This window comes from Hylobates moloch, unplaced genomic scaffold (genome assembly GCF_009828535.3).
Source record: "Hylobates moloch isolate HMO894 unplaced genomic scaffold, HMol_V3 SCAFFOLD_1, whole genome shotgun sequence".
Taxonomy (NCBI): domain Eukaryota; kingdom Metazoa; phylum Chordata; class Mammalia; order Primates; family Hylobatidae; genus Hylobates; species Hylobates moloch.
Window position 1 is genome coordinate 2,934,816 of NW_026652276.1, and position 22,109 is coordinate 2,956,924.

At 49.5% G+C, this 22,109-nt stretch overlaps 1 pseudogene; it reads left to right on the top strand.

The window, feature by feature from the left end:
• Positions 1–16,821: 16,821 nt before the first annotated feature.
• LOC116809732 (uncharacterized) lies at positions 16,822–21,203 on the top strand (annotated as a pseudogene).
• The last annotated feature ends 906 nt before the right edge of the window (positions 21,204–22,109 follow it).

The following is a 22,109-nucleotide window of genomic DNA, read 5'->3' on the forward strand; positions in this document are numbered from 1 at the left end:
CAATAGAAGCTCTGATTACACAACATCTTCTAGAATGATTACATTGTGGAGGAGAAGGACATAAAAATGTCACCCAACTGTGGTCAGAAATGAGAAGCTTGTGGGCATCACCAGGGTCACCAATGCTGGGCAGCACAAAGCTCCTCTGCTTCACCTGGCTCTGCAGGAGGAGCCGGTTCCTTCCAGGCATTGCCGCGGGGAGGCTCCCTGGCCACAGTACAGCCCATCCATGCAGGCGCCATGGGGGCTGCCCTCCATCTTGGTGGTCTCCTGCTCTGGCCCGTTCGCTGTGTTCACCTCCTTCCCAGTAGCCAGAAGGGCCTCCGGGTCGCTCTGCTGATGCTGTGCTAAGGAGAGTATCCACGCCTGTGTCCCAGGAGCTGCCTCCTGGGCTGCACATCTCCAGGCCTTCGGATCAGAGCTGGGCCGTGTTCTAGGAGATCCTGTTCCTTGTCCGGCTTGAGTTGCTACAAGCTCCTGGGCTTCCTGGCCCGTGGACATCTGCTGGGGAAGAAGGGCTCCTTTACCCAGCAACAGGAGCTCAGCCGAAAGCTTCTGCTTTCTGCATTTTGCTGTGGAGACCCAGCCTGTGTCGTGCCTGTAACGGAGCCCTTCCAGGACATACACGTCCATCCTTGCCCACTTCTGTGCAACTGCTCAAGCCAATGCCAGGGATTTGGTCTCAATTTTCAAAGTAAAGTTTGTATTCTTAACAGTCCGCAGAGTTACTCTAACTCCTCAGTGAGCAGCTCATCTATTTACTCAGGGTGACCCAATAGGTAGGTGACATGCTTTCAGCCCAGGCCCATTGTCCCTGTGTCATTGTTAATATCCTTTCATTTACAGAGGTGACCCAGGTTGGACAAAACCTCTGTGCTCACCCCTGGATGCTAGTGTGCTGGGGAATCCCTCTCAAGACACCTGGAAATCTAAATCCTTCTAAGCACAAAACCATACAGACAGTTGACCATTTTGGGTGGAAATCCTAGGGCCTTGTGGACTCTGCCTTCTTAAGGAGACTTCATGGCAGGGACAGGTCCTTTCTTGATGACTCAGCACTCTCAGCCTTCTTCCGTCCTGCCCTGGCCCCTAGGCCCCACCTGGGCCGCTGTCCGAACGCCTTTCTGCCTTCCAGTGCTCCATACCCTCCGCTTCCTTTGTCCAGTGATCTTTGCAGAGCAGTTGGCATCATGGCTGCAGCATTGCTCCTGGCTGGACGGGTCCACCCCTGTATATCACTGTCTTCTGGGCCCTGCTGTGGCTGAGGATGCAGGGATAGGTCGATGCCGTCCATACCTGGGAGGGTTTCAGTCCAGTGGGAGAAAAGGATTCCATAATGGGGTCCATGTATAGATGAGCAGTACACACATGGTCTGTGGACAAATGAGAGCCCACAGAGACCTGCCTGAACTCAAGGTGGGCTTCCTGGAAGAGGAATCTTGGAAGGTATAAGAAGTGAACACATGGGGGAAGCAGGAAAGTCATTCCAGCCGTTGGGGCTGGGCTGAGCACAGGCAGGGTAAAATCAAGTTGTCCCGAGCGCATCTAACGTGGGAGAGCTGGAGTGAGGCTGGAGGCCTGGCCACCAATGGTCAAGTGCACTGTCCGAGGACATGGCTGGCACAAGCCACGGGAGGCCCTTGCTGCCCACTTTCTGGCCCCGTGCCACCATGTAAGGCCTTCTACAAAGCCGCCAATGCCCCTCAAAACAGTTAGAGCCTGGGCTGGAGCCAGCACATGCTGCGTAGGAACGTCTATAGGGAACTGTGGGGGCCTCAGGGGAGGGGGTTCAGAGCTTTTGATGAACGTCAAGGAGAAGGACGGAGAGCCTCCTGTGTCCCCGAGGAGCGCCAGGCACGCTGCACCTCAGAAGAAGCAGGACTCGTGTGATGCAAAGTGTATGGAAATAAACAGATGACCCAGGTGAGAACCACAACCGTTTATTCAGAACCTGCCACCATCCTTTGTGTCTGGCGGAGACTGGGAGGCAGGCAGCCGAAAAGGGAAGCTTCACAGGGGAGAAAGGGAGGCTCAGGTGAGCCTGTTGGCTGTTGAGCTGGAGGTGGCTCACTAGAAGCAGAGATCCTATGTGATTGGTTAGGGGTGTATTCTACTTTCTCTGGTTGGTCCGAAGTTGGAAGTTGAGACAGAAATTAAGGAAGTGATCAGTTATTAATCAAGTCCTGGCCACCTAGGTCCAACTGTTACAGAAGTTACTGCTTAGCTTTCCAGATTAGCTGTAGAACAAGCAGGCTGGCCTCAGGCTGGTGACTGTAGATGATGGATGGGCTTCCCGGGCTGGTGACGGTAGATAATCTGTGGGCTTCCCAGGCTGGTAACTGTGAGTGATCGGTGGGCTTCCCAAGCTGGTGACTGTACATGATGGGTGTGCTTCATAGGCTGGTGACTATAGATTATGAGTGGGCTTCCCGGGCTGGTGACTGTGGATGATGGATGGGATTCTCAGGCTGGTGACCATGAGTGATGGGTGGGCTTACAGGGCTGGTGACTGTAGATGATGGGTGGGCTTCATGGGCTGGTGACTGTGAATGATGGATGGGATTCCTAGGCTGGTGACTGTAGATGATGGGTGGGCTTCCTGGGCTGGTGACTGGATGATGGGCAGGCTTCTAGGGCTTGTTACTGCAGGTCATGGCTCAGGGTTCTGTTTTCACATATGGCCTGGTCATTGTCCATTTGTCCATTCAGCCTCTTAAGTGAAATGGGGGCTATTTGGGATGTAATGATCATCACACTAGAAACACCTCCCAGAGTAGCTCCTGTCGAGGCTGGAATACAAGCTCAAGATCAGCAGAGGGCGGGGGGCTCAATAAGTGGTGGATGGAAGCCTCTGCTCTGTATCTGGGGTGACCATGACCCAGGTGGTGCAGGGAATGTGCAGATAGACAGGGCTGTGTCCCAGGAGAGGCCTTTGGCCAAGTCCTTCTGGGCCGCTGCGTTCCATGAGAACTGTTTTATTGAGAGGGATGGTATGTAGTGGATTGAGAAATTGCCATAGTTGGAAAAACAAGCATAAAAACTGCCAGAAAAACAATACTAAAGATGAGAGTGCCAGATCCAGGGAGGAAGGCAAGTGTTAAGCATGTGGGAAATTGCAAATTAATTTAAAAAAAAAAAAGAAAAAAAGAAGAGGAGGGAAGTCTCGAATTGTCCATGCGCCAGTGCTGGGGGATTTGGCCGGATGGTGGTTCTCACTGTGTTTCAAGTGTAAGATATACTTTGATTAATTTCTCTAGACTTCACCAGAGTTACACCAGCAACTCCCAGAACACTAATTAATGAGAAGAGGCGGACAGTGACTCATGCTGGACGGAGCCCAGCTGACGAAAAGCCTCCCAGCCCTCAGAAAGCATCCCGGTCCTCATGCAGTGGGAATCGCCTCGACCAAGGCAGCCTTGGCGGGAGGTCAGGGGGATGATAGAGGCGAGCCCTGATTAATGGGTGTGTGCGTGTGTGCATGTGGACACTCCTGCACAGGCTCTGGGTGGGTGTTCCCAGGAAGAGCTGGCAGGGACATCTGGCAGGCATGCTTCCTCATGGGGTCACCCCACTGGAGACTGACAGACCTGCTGGGCCCTCCAGGGTTTAGATTCCCAGGAAAACAGCGGAAGCCTGAGCAGAGGGAGCTGTTGGGCTCCCCAGCTCAGCCGCCACCCGGGTGGGAAGTCACCTCTTCCAGCTGGCCCCGACCACGCAAGGCCGTTTTGGCTGGCCCAGTTCTGCTTGAGAGCTTGGGTGGTAGAGAAGGAGCACAGAGGATCATTCACTTCCATAACACATTGGTGAAAGTGAGCAAAGCAGAAACGATTTGCAACCTGACCTAGAAATGGCGTACGAGGATGGGAAGACACCCAGACGTGTATTTTCTCTCCCCGTGATGAGTGGCTTTGGGTCCTCCTGCCATGTCTGGACACTGTGGCTGCAGAGCCGACTGCCACCTGGCCGGGCTGCAAGGACCCACAACTTGAGGCTCCTGGGGGAGTCGAGATTAGGGGGTGGAGCATCCATTGTTCTCAATTTACAGTTAAGAGGAAGCACATTGCATTTCATTGCAATGCATGTCCCACGTGCAGGCGTTCCAGCCAAGCTCCACAGAGGCAGCTTGTGGGTGTGCACAGGGACCCTCAGCCCTCCATTTGGGCAATAGAAGACATATTAGCCTTGCACAAGGCAGCTTGTCTTCACCCAGGTTCCCCATGGAATGGTTTGAGCACACAGAGCCAGCGTGCTGTTCAGGAAGAAGTAGTATTCTCTTCCAAACCTGTGAACGACCAAATGGTGGCTGAATGTTTCAAAGCTGGTGAAGGTGAAAGTGCAATGAGCCAGGGGGAAATCAAGGTGGGAACACAGAGATTAAGAGCAAGGACTCTCCAGGTCTCGCTTCTGCCAGTCATACAGTGCCAGGCCAGGGACCAGCCTGTGTGGGCCCCAGGTCCTCTACCCACAGACGATGCGGATGGTGATGGCACCAGCACAGAAGACTATGGAGTTAACACAGAACAGGAAACTCAACAAGGCATGGCCCACAGGAAATACCCAGTCGTCATTCCACGGAGCTTTTTTTTTTTTTTTTTTTTTTGAGATGGAGTCTCGCTCTGTTGCCCAGGCTGGAGTGCAGTGGCGCGATCTCAGCTCACTGCAAGCTCCACCTCCTGGGTTTACACCATTCTCCTGCCTCAGCCTCCCTAGTAGCTGTGACTACAGGTGCCTGCCACCATGCCCGGCTAATTTTTGGTATTTTTAGTAGAGATGGGGTTTCACCATGTTAGCCAGGATGGTCTCAATCTCCTGACCTCGTGATCTGCCCGCCTTGGCCTCCCAAGGCTGGGATTACAGGAGTGAGCCACCGCGCCCGGCCTCCATGGTGCTTTTTTAGGATAGGCTTGGTGGGCAGTGGTGTGACTTCTGAGGGCTGCACGTTTTACCCTGCAGAGGGCACAAAGAGCCCACAGGGTAGCATGTCCCAAATGCCGTCACCAAGGCATTGACCCAGGAATGGTAGGCATGACCATGCACCAATGCAGTCACAGAGACATCTTATACTCCTAACGTGTAAGGAAATACTGTGGGAAATACAGGGCTTTATCTCAGAACAGGGAAGGTAGCTTGGTGGGAAGGGAGTGGGAAGGGTTGACCTTCAAATTACTGGGACAGGGAGCAGGGGGACTCTGGGGCACAGAGTGTGACATGCACCTCTGTGTGCCTCTGGGACTCACTGCACCCACCTGTACATGTGCACTTTGCATTCACAGATCACTGTGGTTTACCAATTGAGGGTGGGCCCGATGTGGTAGAACAGGCTGAGTATGCCGGAAACGTGGACCAAATGCACACCTGTGCTGCACACACACAGGGAGGCCCCATCAGCGCTTGAGCCCTGGCCCAGGGAATGGCAGTGTTCACTGCTACGCTGGCCCAAGATGGACTTGCTGTGGGTCTATGGATTCAGCACTTGATCAGGCGGATGCAACATGCTAAGCACCACACTAGGAACCAGAGTCCAGCAGGGAATAAAGGAGACAGTGGCCAGACCCTCACAGGGCTTGAGTTGCAGTGGGTAGAGACATGCAATTAGGCAGGAAGGCAAATTCCAGCTCTGCACCCTCATCTCTTGGTGTCTCATGAAGAGCATAGTGAAGAAGCATGGTTATGAGTTTAACAAGTACAGGCACCCAGACCATGCCTGCAACATGGAAGAAGGAAGCCAAGAGGGTTCTGGGGGTTTCTCTTCAAGTCTGGAGAGCTTGCGTTTCTCACGTAGAAGGGGGATGCCGAGGACCAAGTGAAGAGCAGTGCCTGCTAAAGGTTGCAGCTGCCACTAAACACAGGTCCCCACGCTGACCCTGGTTGGTCCCTGCTCTCACACAGTAACAAGCAGAGGTAACTTCACACACAAGAGTATCATCTTTATAAAATTTTATTTTTGTGTACTTTTGCTTGTTTTTAATCAACCTTTTTATCTTGTGATAATTGTAGATTCGTATGCAGCCGTAGGAAATCACACAGGGAGATCCACACACGCTTCACTCGGCTCCTGCCAATAGTAACATCTTAGAAAACGACAGTGCAGCCTCACAGCCAGAAAACTGACATTGACATGGTCAGAATATGCCACCATTCCTTTCTTCAACTGTCCCTTATCGTGGGGGTCCCTCACATTGTCATCTTACAGCCATACCCACTTTCCATCCTCCACCCTAATTCTTTTTTTTTTCTGAGATGGAGTTTCTCTCTTGTTGCCCAGGCTGGAGTGAGATGGCGTGATGTTGGCTCACTGCAACCTCCGCCTCCCAGGTTCAAGCAATTCCCCTGCCTCAGCTTCCTGAGTAGCTGGGATTTCAGGCATGTGCCACCACACCCGGCTAATTTTTTTTTTTTTTTTTTTTTTTTGAGATGGAGTCTCGCTCTGTCGCCCAGGCTGGAGTGCAGTGGCGCGCTCTCGGCTCACTGCAAGCTCCGCCTCCTGGGTTCACGCCATTCTCCTGCCTCAGCCTCTCCGAGTAGCTGGGACTACAGGCGCCCGCCACTACGCCCGGCTAATTTTTTTGTATTTTTAGTAGAGACGGGGTTTCACCATGGTCTCGATCTCTTGACCTCGTGATCCGCCCGCCTCAGCCTCCCAAAGTGCTGGGATTACAAGCGTGAGCCACCGCGCCCGGCTAATTTTTTGTATTTTTTTTTTTTTAGTAGAGACGGGGTTTCTCCATGTTGGTCAGGCTGGTCTCAAACTCCTGACCTCAGGTGATCTGCCCACCTCGGCCTCCCAAAGTACTAGGATTACAGGTGTGAGCCACCACGCCTGGCACCCCCCACCCTAATTCTTTGCAACTGCTCATCTGTCCTCTATGTCTACAATTCTGCCATCTCAAGAACGTTATGTAAATGGAATGGTGCGGCATGCGTTCTTTTGGATCTGGCTGTTTTCACTCACCACAGTTCTCTGGAGGTTTGCCCCGGTTTCTGTGTGTTCAATACACACTCCTTTTCATTGCCTCATAGTATTCCATGGCATGGATGCAGCATACACACCTCATCTCACCATTCACCATTTGAAGAAAATCTCTGTTGTTTCCAATTTTTGGCCACTATGAAAAAACTGCTATGAACATTTATGTACGGGTTTTTGTGTGAATATAAGTTCTCATTTCTCTCAGAGAAATGCTGCCCAAGAGTAAAATTGCTGGATCATATCGTATTGAATATTTAGTTTTCTTTTGTTTTGTTTTTCTTAAGATGGGAGTCTAGCTCTGTTACCCATGCTGGAGTGCAGTGGTGCGATCTGTGCTCACTGAAACATCTGCCTCCTGGGTTCAAGCGATTGTCCTGCCTCAGCCTCCCATGTAGCTGGGACTACAGGTGTGCACCACCACGTCCAGCCAATGTTTTCTGTATCTTAGTAGAGATGGGGTTTCCCCATGTTGGTCAGGCTGGTTGCAAACTCCTGACCTCAAGTAATCTGCCCACCTCAGAATGTTTAGTATTTTAAGAAACTTCCAAACTGTTTTCCAGAGTGGCTGCATCATTTTATGGTCCACCAGACATATACAAATGATCCAGTTTCTCCACATTCCCACCAGCCTTTAGGGTGGTCACTATTTATACTTAGCCATTCTGATAAGTGTGAAATGATATATCATTGTGGCTTTAATTTGTATTTCCCCAGTGGCTAATAATGTTGACTATATTTTCACATACTTATTTGCAATCTGTAGATTCTTTTCTGTAAAATGTGCTCCTTCTTTGCCCATTTTCTATTTGAATTGTTTGATTTTTTTACTATCGAGTGGTGAGGTCTTTATATAGTCTCGATACTTCTCTTCTGTCAAATATGTGGTTTGCAAATATTTTATCCAGGTATATAATTTGTTTATTCATCCTCTTAACAGGATCTTTCACAGAGAAAAAGTATTAAGGTTTTGATGAGGTCCAGTTTATTAATTTTTCCTTTGATAGCCTGGATTTTTGGTGTCAAGTCTAAGAAGGCTTTGCCTAGCCCTAAGACTCAAATATTTTCTCTCCTGTTCCCTCCACTTCCCACTAAAAGTTTACAGTTTGGGGTTTTACATTGAAGTCTGTGATCCACTTTAAGTTAATATTTTATAAGGAGTGAGATTTAGGCTGTGGTTCATGTTTTGCCTTTTGATGTCCAGCACCATATAATGCAAGGCTATCTTTCCTTCCTTGAATTGTCTTTGTACCTCTTTAACAAGTCAGTTGGGTCTATTGGTGTGGGTCTACTTCTGGGTTCTCTGTTCTGTTCCATTGATCTATGTGTCTCTCCCTTTGCTAATGTCATACACTCTTGATTACTTTGGCTACACAATAAGTCTTGAAATTGGATGGACTGATTCCTTCCACTTTATTCTTTTGCAAATTGTTTTAGCTATTAATTTCTTTGCCTTTTCAGATAAATAGACAAGAATAATCTTGTCTATTTCTACAAAAAATCTTGCTGAGGTTTTGACCAAAATTTTGTTAAACCTGCACATCAGTTTCAGGAGAACAGACATCTTTACTATGTTGAGTCTTCCAATCCATGAACATGGTATATCCCTCCATTTATATCAATCTCCTTTGTTTTCTGTCATCTGCACTGTGTGGTTTTAGCATACAAGTCCTGTACATGATTTATTAGAACCTAGGAATTTCAAGTTTTTGGAACAATTGTAAATAGCATTGTATTTTTAATTTCAGTGTACACATGTTTGTTAGTAGCATATATAAATACAATTGATTTTTGTATGTTTATCTTATACCTGTGAACTTGCTGAACTCACTAGCTCTAGAATTTTTTTTTAATAGACTCCCTGGAATTTTCCATGTAGGCAACCATGCCATTTGCAAATAGGGAGTTCCATTTTTCCCTTTCCATTATATATGCCTTTTATTTGTTTCCTTTTCTTTCTGCACATCCAGCAATATATTAGGTAAGAGTGGTGAAAGTCCACATCCTTTCCAAATTCCCAGTCCTAGAGAGAAAGCATTCAGTCTTTTTCCATCAAGTAGAAGGTAGCTAAGGATTTTTGTATACACTTTTTATCAAGTTGAGTAAGTCCCCCTCTGTTCATATCTTTCTAAGAATCTTATCTTTTGCCATGAATTGGTATTGCCTATTTTAAAATGCTTTTTGTGCAATTAATAAATCAATTGATTTCTTATTTAGCCTTTTAATATAATGAACCATATTTAAAATTTTCAAATACCGCACAAGCCTTGCATCTCTGAAATAGATCCTACTTGGTCTTAGTATATAATTATTTGTATATATTGGTGAAGTTAATTTGTCAATATTTTGTTAAGAATTTTTGCACTGATATTTATGAGAGATATTGGTCTATAGTATACTCTTTTATGTACTGTCTCTGTCTGGTTTTGGTATAAGGGTGATGTTAGCCTCATAAAATAAATTGTTATCTCCTATTCTTTTTTTCCAGAAAAGATTGTGTAGAATTAATGTTAATTCCTATTTAAGTGTTTAGTAGAATTCTCAGTGAAATTATCTGGGCATAAAGTTTTTTTGCCTTAAAACTATGAATTTAATTTTTGTAATATATGTATAGGGTATTCAAATGATCTGTTTCATATTGGGTAAATTGTGGGTTTGTGTTTGTTTTAAATAAAGAAATTGGTTCATTTCTTCTAAGTTGACAAATTTGTGTTGAGTTGTTCATAGTACTCCCTCTCTATCCTTTTGATATCTGCAGAATTTGTGGCGATATTGCCTGCTTCATTATTGATATTGGTAATTTCTGCCTTCTCTCATTTTCTTTGTCAGTATTGCTAGAGTTCTGTCAATTTTATTGATCTTTTTAAAGTGCCACTCCCTTTGTTTCACTAATTTTTCCTATTGCTTTTCTGTTTTCAATTTCAGTGATTTCCTTTCTTATCTTCATTATTTTCTTCCTTTTTTTGGCTCACACCTACAATCCTAGCACTTTGGGAGGCCAAGGTGGGTGGATCACCTGAGGTCAGGAGTTCAAGACCAGCCTGGCCAACATGGTGAAACCCTGTCTCTACTAAAAATACAAAAATTAGCAGGTGTGGTGGCGCTCACCTATAATCTAAGCTACTTAGGAGGCTGACGCAGGAGAATCGCTTGAACCTGGAAGGTGGAAGTTGCTGCAGTAAGTCGAGATCACACAACCTCACTCCAGCTTGGATGACAGAGCAAGACTCCATTAAAAAAAAAAGATTATTGATTTGAGACTTTTTCTTTTTTAATATATGCATTTAGTGTTATAAATTTCCCTCTTAGCACTGCTTTAGCTGTGTCCTACGAATTTTAAGATGTTGTATATTCATTTTCCTTCAGTTCAATGTATTTTTTAAAATTTCCCTGAGATTTTCTCTTTGACCCATGTGTGGTTTTGGGGTTTTGTGACTTTTCTTGTTTCCAGGTTTTTGGAGTTTTCCTCTATTGTTTTTCTATTATTGACTTCTGTTTGATTGCACTGTGGCTGGAGCACACACTCTGCATGATTTTCATTCTTTTGAATTTTTTGAAATTTGTCTTATGGCCCAGGATGTGGTCTGTTTTAATACATGCTCTGTTGGGATTTACAAAGAAAATGTATTCTGATGTTCTCGGGTGGACTGTTCTAATAATATTGATCAGATACTATTGGTTGATGGTGTTTTGAGCTCTTCTATATCCTTGATGATCTTTTGTCTAGTTCTATCAATGGTTGATAAAGGGATTTGAAGTCTCCAACTATAATTGTGGATTTGTCTATTTCCCTTTTCAGTTCTATTAATATTCGCTTCCCATATTTTGCAATTCTGTTGTTTGCTGCATACACATTTAGGATTGCTATGTATTTTTGTTGGATTGATCATTATTACTATATAATGTCTCCTCTCCGATTCTGGTAATCTTACTTGCTCTGCAATCTACTTTATCTGATATCGACATAGCCACTTCTACTTTCTTTGGATTAATGTTTGCATAAAGTATCTTTTAAAAATCTTTTTACTTTCAATCTGCTTGTATCATTATATTTGAAGTGAGTCTCTTGTAGACAGTGTGTAGTTGAGAAATCTTTTTTAATCCAACCTGTCAATTTCTATCTTTTATTGGTGTTTTTAGACCACTTGCATTTAATATAATTATTGATGCATTAAGACTTAAGTCTGTCATTTTATTTTATTTTTTTTGTTGATTCTATTTCATTTTTTCCATCTTTGTGGGGGTTACCTTAACATTTTTTAGAATTCCATTTTTGTTTTGATCACCAAAGGCATCTAAATGTAGGGTGCAAATGTGTGTCACAAGTAGGTTTTCCTCTGTGTTCTGCTCAATGCCTTGAAGGTACCTCTCCTTCAAGTCTCTTGGGTGTTGTATGGAGAATGTGGTGGTCCAGTTGGGGGAGATCTCAGATCAGTGTGAAGAGGGTCTCTCATTAGACTCCCCATCTTAAGAGGTCTCTGCACCATGTAGACTAGCAAACCTACTGCAGTCCAATTTTGCCTCGATCTTCAAATATCCTTGGAGTACTATCCGCTTACATTCTTCATTTTTATCTGGATTCCACTTTTTAAAAAATAGTTTAGCCTGTTTATTTCTTACTATCTTGTTTGCTTTTCATTGCTTTTAAGAATTAAAAACATTTTTCCAGCATTTTAATTTGTTTTCAGGAGGAATTTTATTTGAGTAACTTAGTTTGCTATTTTCCTGGAAGTGGAAGTTTCTTTCTTTTTAAAAGACCTTCCAGATTGAGTTATTTTGGTTGCAAGTCCAAAATAAGAGCGATTCGTTGAAGTTCCCTCAACAACATGGGTGCCACTGCTTGGCTTCCCCCTCAAAGAAGACTCTGAGGCCAAGTTTTTATATAGATCACTCATTTTTTAAGTTCCCAGGGGAAAAGGGACTAGGGGGACCGGGCAGATGAAGGAGGGAGGAGGGAAAGCTGACCCAAGGCTGTGTCACCGAGCCAGTCGCCACTGCTGGCAACAGGGGCTCAGTTATGCAGAGGACCCTCTGAGCAGTCATGGACGATGGGATCAGAATTGTCCCTTTCTCTACTATGCGGAAGAGGGATATTTATCTTCCTGCTTCTGTCCCATGGATGGAGAGTTGCTCCAGGGTCTGTGAACTCCCTTGTGCTGTCACTTATGGGCACCAGAAGAGATGAGTTCTATCCCATGACAGGCATCCAGGAAGCCCTGGGCAGATGATGAGAAGCATCTGACATCCTAGTGAAGCACCATCAGGACACAGGCAGGTCAAGAAGATGCAAGAGAGGCCCTAAAAGATGTCTGGATAAGGCTATGTACCGTTAAACAAAAGGTCTGGAAGGAGAAGGACAATCAGGAATCAGGGTGACTCCCCGCTCCACCTACCCCAGGGGCAGTGTGGTCATCTTTGCTTCCTCCATGGCTCCTCTGCCAGCCTGCTCCCTCTCCATCCTCACAGGTCCTGGTCCCTCATCTCCCCAGCTTGCTCAGGGCTCACACGCTGCAGCCTCCCCGGCCCCTGCTGCTGAATCCAGATAGGTATCCTCCTGGTCTCCGCTCTCGCAGCCAGTGAGCTCAGCCTCTGTGTTTCCCAGTCCCCAGGAGGACTCCGCTTGGCTGGCTCATCTTTTTGATCCAGGCCACCCATGCCACAGCCCTTGGCAGCTTAGCGGTTGGCTGTCATCTGGTCTAGCGTTCACCCTGCTCCAATCAGCCAACAGGGAGGGACAGAGATTTGGCTGTTTACACAGAAGGGCTGTGGCAGGAAGACACTGTCAGCACAAAGGACATAAAAATGAAGGCAGGGAGCTTTGGTTTTGTTTTTTATTAATTCTTACGACTCCCAAGAATGGGCAGTGGGAGGAACTGGGCCTGTGGGGTCAGCAGGACCATGTGACGAAAAGAATGTGCAACTTTTTCCAACGTGATTCGCTTTGTCTTATTTTTTTTTAAATCTGTGAATTGTTGGGTCAATTCCAACATGATAAAGAGCCACATTTGTTAATCTTGGCATCAAAATGATGTGTTTTCAAAATCCGAACAAAACTAAAGAAGTAACAAGTTTTAAAGAAGCAAGACTAAGAAGTAAAGAAGTCACATCCTGTGTGGAAAGTCTGTTTCCAAAGAAAAAAACACAGATGAGAAAGAACCCTCTGCTGTATGCTGAATAAAGACCTACCCCACCCTTGTGGGAAGCTTGAGTGCTCTGCTCTGATGTGAGGGTGTGGGGATCCGGGTTCTAGACCAGTACCTCCTCTGGGGCTTCCGCATGCTGCTTATTGGGCGCACCTTGTTTAGGGTTCTGTTGAGGGCATTGTGGTGGCAATGGCACCCACGGAACAAGAAGGGCATGGGCACAGGTCTCTAGGGCCTTATCTCTGGCGTGTCCATCAGAAATGAGCGCCCTCCCACCTGCCAGTCCAGCCACGCTGACGTGCAGGATGTAGGCCAGGACACTCCAGCTTGAGGAGCAGGGGCTGGGCTCAGCTTCCAGTACCTTTCTGGAACTTGTCATCTCTGGACATCGAAAACATGGAGTACTCACATAGCCCCCCGGCATGACAGCTAACACCTGGGTGGTCCTTTCTGCTTGTTAATCAGCCCATTACTTTCCCCAATGGCCCTGCTGGTTCTATTTGGTTTCCACAGTCGCTTCCTTACAGATGGGGACGTGGAGGAAAACTCGGGCTATTTGCTGTTGTTTCTGTTATTGTTTTGTTGTGCTGTGTTTTGTCAAATCAGAAAACTCTTCGTTTGCTCTATTTCCAGCAGCGAGAATGGGCTGTGCAGAGGCCGCCCACACCTGGCAGGGGTCAAGGTGAGCCCTTGGTCGCCATGTTCGCCGGGACTCCCAGGATGGCACGCCTGGCAGCAGTTCCTGTTTTCTTCAGTGTCGTTGGACATACTACTGTTTGGATGTGGGTTGATGGGGTGCCAATATATCAAGAAAGGCTTCCGTATTCTCCCTCTTGAAATTCTGCACACACGACTGTTTTTAGCAACAGTGATGTAATCTCTATTTTTGGTGGCAGTTTTGAGCACCCTGTCAGTTGGAACTTTTTGTGTTGAAAACAGACAGGAGATCCAGCCCAAATGGAGGTAAGCAATAAGGACGGTGCACTCACCTCGGTGGAGAGGCCACAGGTTCAGAGACCTTCAGGAGAAGTTTGATCCAGCCGCTCAGTGATGCAGCAGGGACTGAGAGCCCTTGGGTGCCCTGCTCCCTCCACATTCCCAGGGGCTCCCCATGCTGCCCTGGCAGCTCTGCAGAAGGCCACCCTGAAGAAAGGCAGCGGGCCCCAGCTAGAGTCCCAGGGTTCATGCTGGCTGAGCCCCCTCCTTTTTTCTTCCCCAACCCAGAGCTATTCTCACCTCCCCTGAAGGCCTTCCCAGGTGATGGGGGCCATGGAGACTGCATTGGACATCTCTATGCACTGTCCATGAAGCACTTGCTGCAGGACTCCCTTAGAAACCCGAGGCTTTAAACACCATGGGACCCCAGGAGGAGGCATGTGTTCAGCTAGCAGTGCCCTCGGTGGCGTGGAGAACGTTCTGCTCAGATGTTCCCAAGTGGGAACTTAGCAGCACAACTGGGTTAACCTGTTGCTTCCAGCCCCGTGGGCCTGCAGGCCCCCCACCAGAAACGGGCCCTCCTGCCAGGCTTCCTACCTTGTGCAACTTAGCCTCCTGCTGCACCCCATCCACCAGCTCTGCCAGCACGAGAGGTCATCCCACACCCTCCTGCTTCCAGGCCACCAGCTGTCCCCTATAGCCGCCATCTCCCCTGTACCCTCTGGACTTTGCAGAGGCCCCTCTGCTCTCCTTGGGGTTACAGAGCTCTGCATCTGTCTCCTCTCCTCCCCTGCAGCTGCCCCCTATCCTGCACCCCACACAGAGCCTGGGGCTCCACACTCCCTCACCACTGACCGCACCTGCCAGGTGCTGCCTGTGTCTCAACTCAGGCCACCTGCTCCCGCCCTCCATGTTGGCTTCACGCAGTGAGTCTCCCAGGTCACTCTGCACCTCCCTCTCCTCTGGAATCCTGCCGCCTAGGTGGCCATGCCACTGCAGCCCTTGCTCCAGAGTACCTGCCTGGAAACCTTGCCCCAGCTCCCCGAATGCACCTCCCTTCCCACAGGACATCCACCCAAGGCCACATCCAAACCTCCAAATGCCTCCTGAACACTTCACCTAGAGGCCTCACCTGCCTGGTGGCTCACAGAGGCTGGCACCATCGCCTCCCCCCGCCGCAGCCAGACTGGTCTGCTCCCCCTCCTCTTCACGTCCCCTCTTGGTGATCACCTGCTCCTCCATTTCCCACCTCAAGCAGTCTCACCCTCCTCTGTGCCCCGCCCCTGGCTCCTACCTACACAAGGCGGCAGCCTCTGGCCACCCTCCACGCCCAGCCATGCAGAGCCTGGGAAACGACAGGACATGTGGCTGTCCTTTCACAGCCCCTGTCACCTCCCCCAAGTCCAGCCAGGGCTGAGACGCCCCACACTGTGGCCCCCAGCACAAGGCCTTGATCCTTCCTGAGTGCAGGGTGGGGGCAGTTTTGTTCTGTGAAGTTCCTTGGCCTTGAGCTTAGCTGGACCCCGCTCCCAGAAAGCCCGAGAGACGGACATTCCTCTGTGAAAGCCCCTTCTGGGCACCTGCAAGGAGCACTCTGCCATCCCACTCCTGGTTCAGACTTTCATCCGTGTGGAGGGCCTTGTCTTCCGCGAGTTCTGCCTCAGCCTCACCTGGCACCCAGGAGGCTCTGTGAAGGTTAGCTGGGCTGTTCCCCAAACAAGCAGCCACAGGAAGGTGGGGGCGGCTGACAGCCTGGGAGGCAGAGGAGACTGTGTGTGCCCTTTCTCCTCCCCACCTGAAACCTGACTTTCCCTCACTGGAGACCTGAGGATGGAGTGCAGTGGCTTAGCTAAGCTTCTGCTAACAGCACGCTCACTGTTTTGAAACAGAAATGAAAGAACGTTTGGGAGTTGGGGTATGTGCAGAGAAAACATTTTCCTTGAATGTCTTTACTGAATGGGTGGGAATAGGTATGTGTGAAGGGGGAAAGTTCAGGGTACAGTGGTCAGGTCCTTGGGAGACATTGGGGAGGGCCGTTTGGCCCAGCTCCTGAGGAGGGTGGGCCCAAGCTCATCCTATATGCACTAGTCCCAATGCCTCACAATTAATCAAACGGCTAAAAACAAACACACAAAAAGCCCTCAGCATTGTGTTACCAGGGCAGTGGTGTGATGTCATCTGTTCATTCCAAGCTGTCACCCCGAGGCTGAGTGAAGTACGTGGTGAGGGCAGGCAGATTGTGCCTTATGTGCATAGTGCAAATAAGGTTTGTGTAGAATATTTTGCTCATTGACTGTGGAATCCATTGGTTATTTTATTCACTGCTTGTTCAGCTCCGCAAAGCGTCTTCTGCGCACCTCGGAGGAGCATGGGGCCATTTCCCTTCCTCCTTCAGACTTTCTTCTACGTGGAAGGCCCTGTCCTCTGCAGCTCCCAGCCTCAGCTGGCACTCGGGTCCCAGGAGGCTCTGTGAAGATTTGCTGGGCCGTTCCCCCACACACGGGGCTACAACGAAGGTGGGCGCCACTGAGGGGCCTGGGAAGTAGAGGGGCAAGAATCTGTGTCAAAGCATGTTGCACATAATCTGATTATTTTATTCAAAATCAATCATCAGCTCCTGTACGAAATGTTTTCATGTAGATTATCTTACTCATTGTCACAAAAAAGCACAGGAAAGGTAGAATTGAGGTTTCTAATCCCTATTTTATAGCTGAGGAAGCTGAGACCCAAATTACATTTCCAACAGTGGCTTTCTGCTTCTTCCAGGAACACAGCATGACACGTGCTGTGAACCTCAGCTGTGGGACAACCGAAGGAGAGACAACACTCAGCAAAAACAGAACCCAAACCATCCCCATTTCTCTCAGCCCCAACTGCTCAATGGCTTGGAGTGCAGCAAATGTTTCAGCAACGCTCAAAGGGAAGGCTTTGCTCTGGAGTCAGCATGGAGAGCTCGCCTTGCCTCCCCTCCATGCCCGTCCTCACCAGCACTGGCTGGGTTTGAATCTCAGCTCCCCGGCTCCTCGCCGTAAGCCCTGGAATGCAAACCCCAAGGGCCAAACACCCGAGGCTCTCAGGTCCCAGGCGCAGACACCTTCCTGGCCTTGGCTGTCATGGCCCAGATGGAAGCAAAGACAGTTCCCCTCTCCACGGGTCGGCTGGTCCTCCTGCCCTGAGAACAGGAGCCCAGGCACAGGCTCTGCACGGAGTTCCCCATCTACCTCTCCCAGGGCGGCTACGCAGAGGCAGTCTGCCTCTCGCTCTCCGGGTCCCACCTGCAGCCTGTCCCAGTGGATTCTGCAGGCTCCACAGCGATGCTGGGAAAAGACCCAAACACTTGGACAAAGCACGTGGACAGCTGCCAATGCCAAAATGGCAGGAAGCAAGGGAAAGGCAGCTGGCTCCGACCCTTTGCCAACCGTGTGCAACGCTGCAGGTACCTAGAGCCAGCGAGGAGCTGCCAAACTGGTTCCCGTCCATGCTTGCAGTGGCTGCTGTCGCAGAGGCAGGACAGGGGTGCGTGGCTGTGCCAAGTATCCTTCTAGGATGAGCCGATTCTCTTGTCCCAGGTTGGGCATGATGGAGAGCCCAGAAGGTGTGTTTGAATAGCAGGCATTGGGGGTTTGCAAAGGGCTGTGGTTTCCTGGGCCTCCCATCTTAGGCAGGCTCTGGGTTCTCCTTGTTCTTCCCTTGGAGCAGGGACCTGGCTTTGGATGGCCCTGGATCTTTGCTGGTTTCTGCTGTTATCTTGCTGTGTGACCGAGGTCAAGTCCACACTCCCTTCCCAAGCTTGTTTCCTCTGCAGTAAAATTGCCATTTGGAACTGAACCCTTCAAGGGGAGGTGGCTGAAACAGTGGGGGTGATGCTGGGTGCTAAGCCCTAACCCCTTCTCCTAAATACCTACTTCTGTCCTTTTTTTTCCTTTTTTACCTATTGATGGGTTAGACAGCCAAAAACCCTCTCTGAAAGAGTGTCCTGGCCCAAGTCCGCCTGGGGCACTGTTGTGAGCCTCGATTTCTATGGATCTATGCCTGGAATGCTTTTAGCATAGAACGTTTTAGGTAGAAGACCAGGACCACGGAACAGTACCAGGACCCCAGAACAGGACCGAGACCATGAAACAGGAAGCAAGCTACATCCAGCACCCAGTTCAGACAGAGGGCTGGGGATGCCGACACTCCACCTTCTTCCCAGTACCCAGTTCAGAGAGAGAGCTGGGGACGCCGACACTCCACCTCCTTCCCAGCACCCAGTTCAAAGAGAGAGCAGGGGACGCCGACACTCCACCTCCTTCCCAGCAAACTTGGAAGGCTCCAGGGCGTCCCTGGAGCTGCTCTGGCAGAGAAGAATCAGCGTCCACACGTGCAGCTCACGCTCGAGGAAGGGCAGGGGTGACGTCAGAGGCACACTTTGCACAGCACACGCTTCTAAAACAGCCGAGATTTCAACCTTTAAAGTCTCAACTCCTTCTTCCTCCTCAGATCTTGGGATTTTGAAAGTGATTCCTAAATGCCTTTCGATCTCATTTTTGCCCAAGGAGATGGTCCCAATTTACTGCATTCCAATTGGAAACATTTTTGAGAGTAAAAATACCTGAAGACGTGTTGGGCCTGGAGGTAGCAGACTCGAAATTAAAGCAGGGGCCCCTCCGTCCACCCGCCCGCAGATTGCATTAAACACAGCCTGTTGGGAATCGGTGAGTTTCCATGGCCCTGCAATCAGACCTTTGGCCCTCTGAAATTTAGCCTTGATTTTGAAGCCGTGAGTTTAGTATATTTAGATGAGCTGACGGGCCCAGGGAGTCACTCAGAAAGGCTAGAGGTCCTTCAGAGCTGCATTAGATACAGTGGGAGGGGGTCAAATTGTTAATTTCATCTGCCACTGAAAACTCCCAAACAGCAGAGAACCTCCCGGAAGACTTGTGAAGTTGGGAGTCTGCAGGTAGCGGGGGGAAGAGGGGGGTGATGGCATTCTACCCCAAGAGAGGATTTTGAAGTTGAAGCTCAACTTAAAATATTTGTGCCTATTTTTGAGACAGGTCTTGCTCTGTCGCCCAGGCTGGAGTGCAATGGCACCATCTCAGCTCACTGCAGCCTCGACCTCCCAGGCTTGAGCCGTCCTCTCACCTCAGCCTCCTGAGTAGCTGGGACTACAGGCATGCACCACCACACTTGGCTAATGTGTGTGTGTGTGTGTGTTTGTAGAAATGGGGTTTTGCCCTGTTGCCCAGGCTGGTCTCAAACTCCTGAACTCAAGCCACCCGCTCTCCTCCGCCTCCCAAAGTGCTGGGATTACAGATATGCATCATCGTGCCCAGCCACATTATGCTTTTTAGAGGGACATCACCAATCAGACAGTGGTCTGGGCTGGACACAGCATCCCTGGAAGACGGCCCCTCTCTAGGATGTCATCTGCCATTAGCCAAGGACCCTCTTGTCTCTCTAGCTCCAAGTCTCCACAGAGGATGTGCTCAAAGTGAGGGTGTGTGGCCTTGCCCCCCGCTTCTCCTGCAGGCAGGTAGGGAGGGAAGCAGGTGGCAGGAGGAGGTGGCTGTCCGGGGCTGCCCTCCTCTGTACCTGTGCGTGATTTTACTCTATGCCAAGTGCCAGCAGGGAGGATGGGACACAACATTTCTGTCTGGTTTTCAAATGATCGCCATCATTGGCCTCATGGCATCACTACTGTCTTCACTGCTGGCACCTTCCCGTCCTCCCTCCAGCCAGGGAAGTCTGACCCGGGCACAGGTGACAGGAACTGTCACTCTACCTAAGGCGTTTGCAATCTCAGGATGTCAAACAGGCCCCATGGTGCCTTGCACCCCTGGTCTCTGTATCATTTTCTATACTGTTCATGTGGTTCTCAAGGCAGGCGTGGCCAGGGAGTGTGACAGCTTTGTATCCGTGTCTTGGAGCTGCTGCAAAGAGGCCCCAGGGGCTGGGGGCTCAGGCCACAGAAAAGGATCTTGTCCCAGCGGTGGGGGCTGAAGCCCGAGATCACAGTGTGGGCAGCGCTGGGTCCTTCCCAGGCTGTTTGGGGGGTTCTGTCCCAGTCCTCTCTCCTGGGTGTGCAGGCGCTGGCTCTGCCTGTGTCCTTCACCTCCCCTTCCCTCTAATTGTGTCTGCCTCTGTCCCCACATCTCCTCTTTATGAGGACATCGGCCCTATTGGATCAGTGCCCTCTCTAATGATCTCATTTTAAATCAGCGACCTCTGTGGAGACCCTCTCTCCAGATAAAGCCTCCTTTAGATAAAGCCTCTTTGGATAAAGCCTAAAGCACTGGTGATCAGGACTTCAACGTGTGACTTTCAGGAGGACACACTTCAGCCCATTACAGACCTGATGGCTTCTGCCAGACACCCAGCCGATCCCCATGGCTTATGGAGGCGGAAGACAAGTGGAGACGGGGAGGTGGTCGGGCCACCCCTTCCATGGCCAGCAGCAACTGCGCCCACGTCTGGGCACTTCCTTGGTGCTGGACCCGTGCAGAGCGTATTTATCCCTTGCCCCAACTCTTCCTGGAGGAAGGTGCTGTGAGCCCCCATGCATCATCAAGGCGGAGGCCAAGGTGAGGGCAGGCAGGAGCTGAGGCCCGTCTCAGGAGGTGGATATTTTTATTATTGGGTGTTTGTATTTTCCTTATTATAAGCGCCTTTGTCTTTTTCTTCTTGCGCGTCATTTATTGCTTTTATTCTTATCTCGTTGTTTTCTGTGTGGGTTACAGATCCCCAAGCCGCCTTCCCTTGGTCCCAGCCCAGATCGTGGCTCCCCTGTGTGCCTCCCAGGCCCCAGGATAGACGTCAATCATGTCCCCTTGTGGGTGCCTTCAGCTTAGCACCTGCCTGTCCCTTCCAGGGGCCCCTCTAATACAGGATTTACATCTTCATGGAGACACTAACTGTGCTAGTTCGTGTTCTCCAGAGTAGCAGAGCCACTCAAGTTGTGCACATCAGAAGAGAGGGATTTTAAGGAACTGGCTGACACTGGCAAATTCAAACTCTGCAGGGTGGGCCGGCAGGCTGGAGACCTGGGAAAGAGCTCATGTCACAGTTCGAGGCCTAAGGCAGTCTGGGGGCCGAATTCCTTCTTGCTCAAGGCTGGTCAATCTCTTTGTTCTATTCAGGCCTTCAACCAATTGGGTGAGGCCCACTCCCTTTGACGAGGGCCACCTGCTTTACTCGAAGGCTAATCTCGTCTAGAAACACCTTTACAGGTGCATCCAGAGTAATGTTTGACGAACTATCTTAGCACCATGGTCCAGCCAAACTGACTATAAAATTAATCATCACACCGTCTAATGCCAAAATAATTCAAATCATTTTTTAAGTGAAAACAAGTTTATTAAGAAAGTAAAAGAATAAAAGAATAGCTACTCCATAGGCAGAGCAGCCCCAATAATTCAAATCTTTACTGAAGTCCCAAGAGGCTTGTGGGAGGAAGGTATACTCCGAACGCACAGCAAAAATCTTAACATTTCTCTCTCCCTGGCCACTCTCCACATTGCTTGCTATGACTCCCCCCAAACTGCTCCCCTCACTCTCAGCCTTGAATCCAGAGATACCCCAGCCCCCAGCACTCCTGCACTTCCTTCCGCCTCCCACTTTGCTCCTGTCCCGTCCTTCCTTCTCCTCCGCAGATGACTCCCAGCCACTTTCAGTCCTCACCCTGTCCCAACTTCTCCACCTTTGTCTCTCCACCAGCCCTGAGGCCTCGCCATGCAAGTCCAGGCACTGAGCCAGCAAAGGCAGAATCCACCACCCCCAGGTGAGGAAGGGGAGCAGAGAGCACAGGGCATTCTCCCCTCAGAGAGCGCAGGGCACTCTTCCCTCTGCACATTTCCTGGGCATCTCCACCCCATTGCTCGCGAAGCTTGGACAGCTGGTAGCTTACGGAGCCAAGACTCCCCCGAGCCCCTCAAGAATGCAGGCCCAGCCCTCCCAGCTCCCCTTCAGATCGGGGAGGAGAGAGTCACAGTGTTTCTGCTTCTCCAGCACCACGTCCAAGGTGGAGATGATGTCAACAAAGGGAATATTGAAGCAGATGGAGTGGTACAGATGGTGGGTCA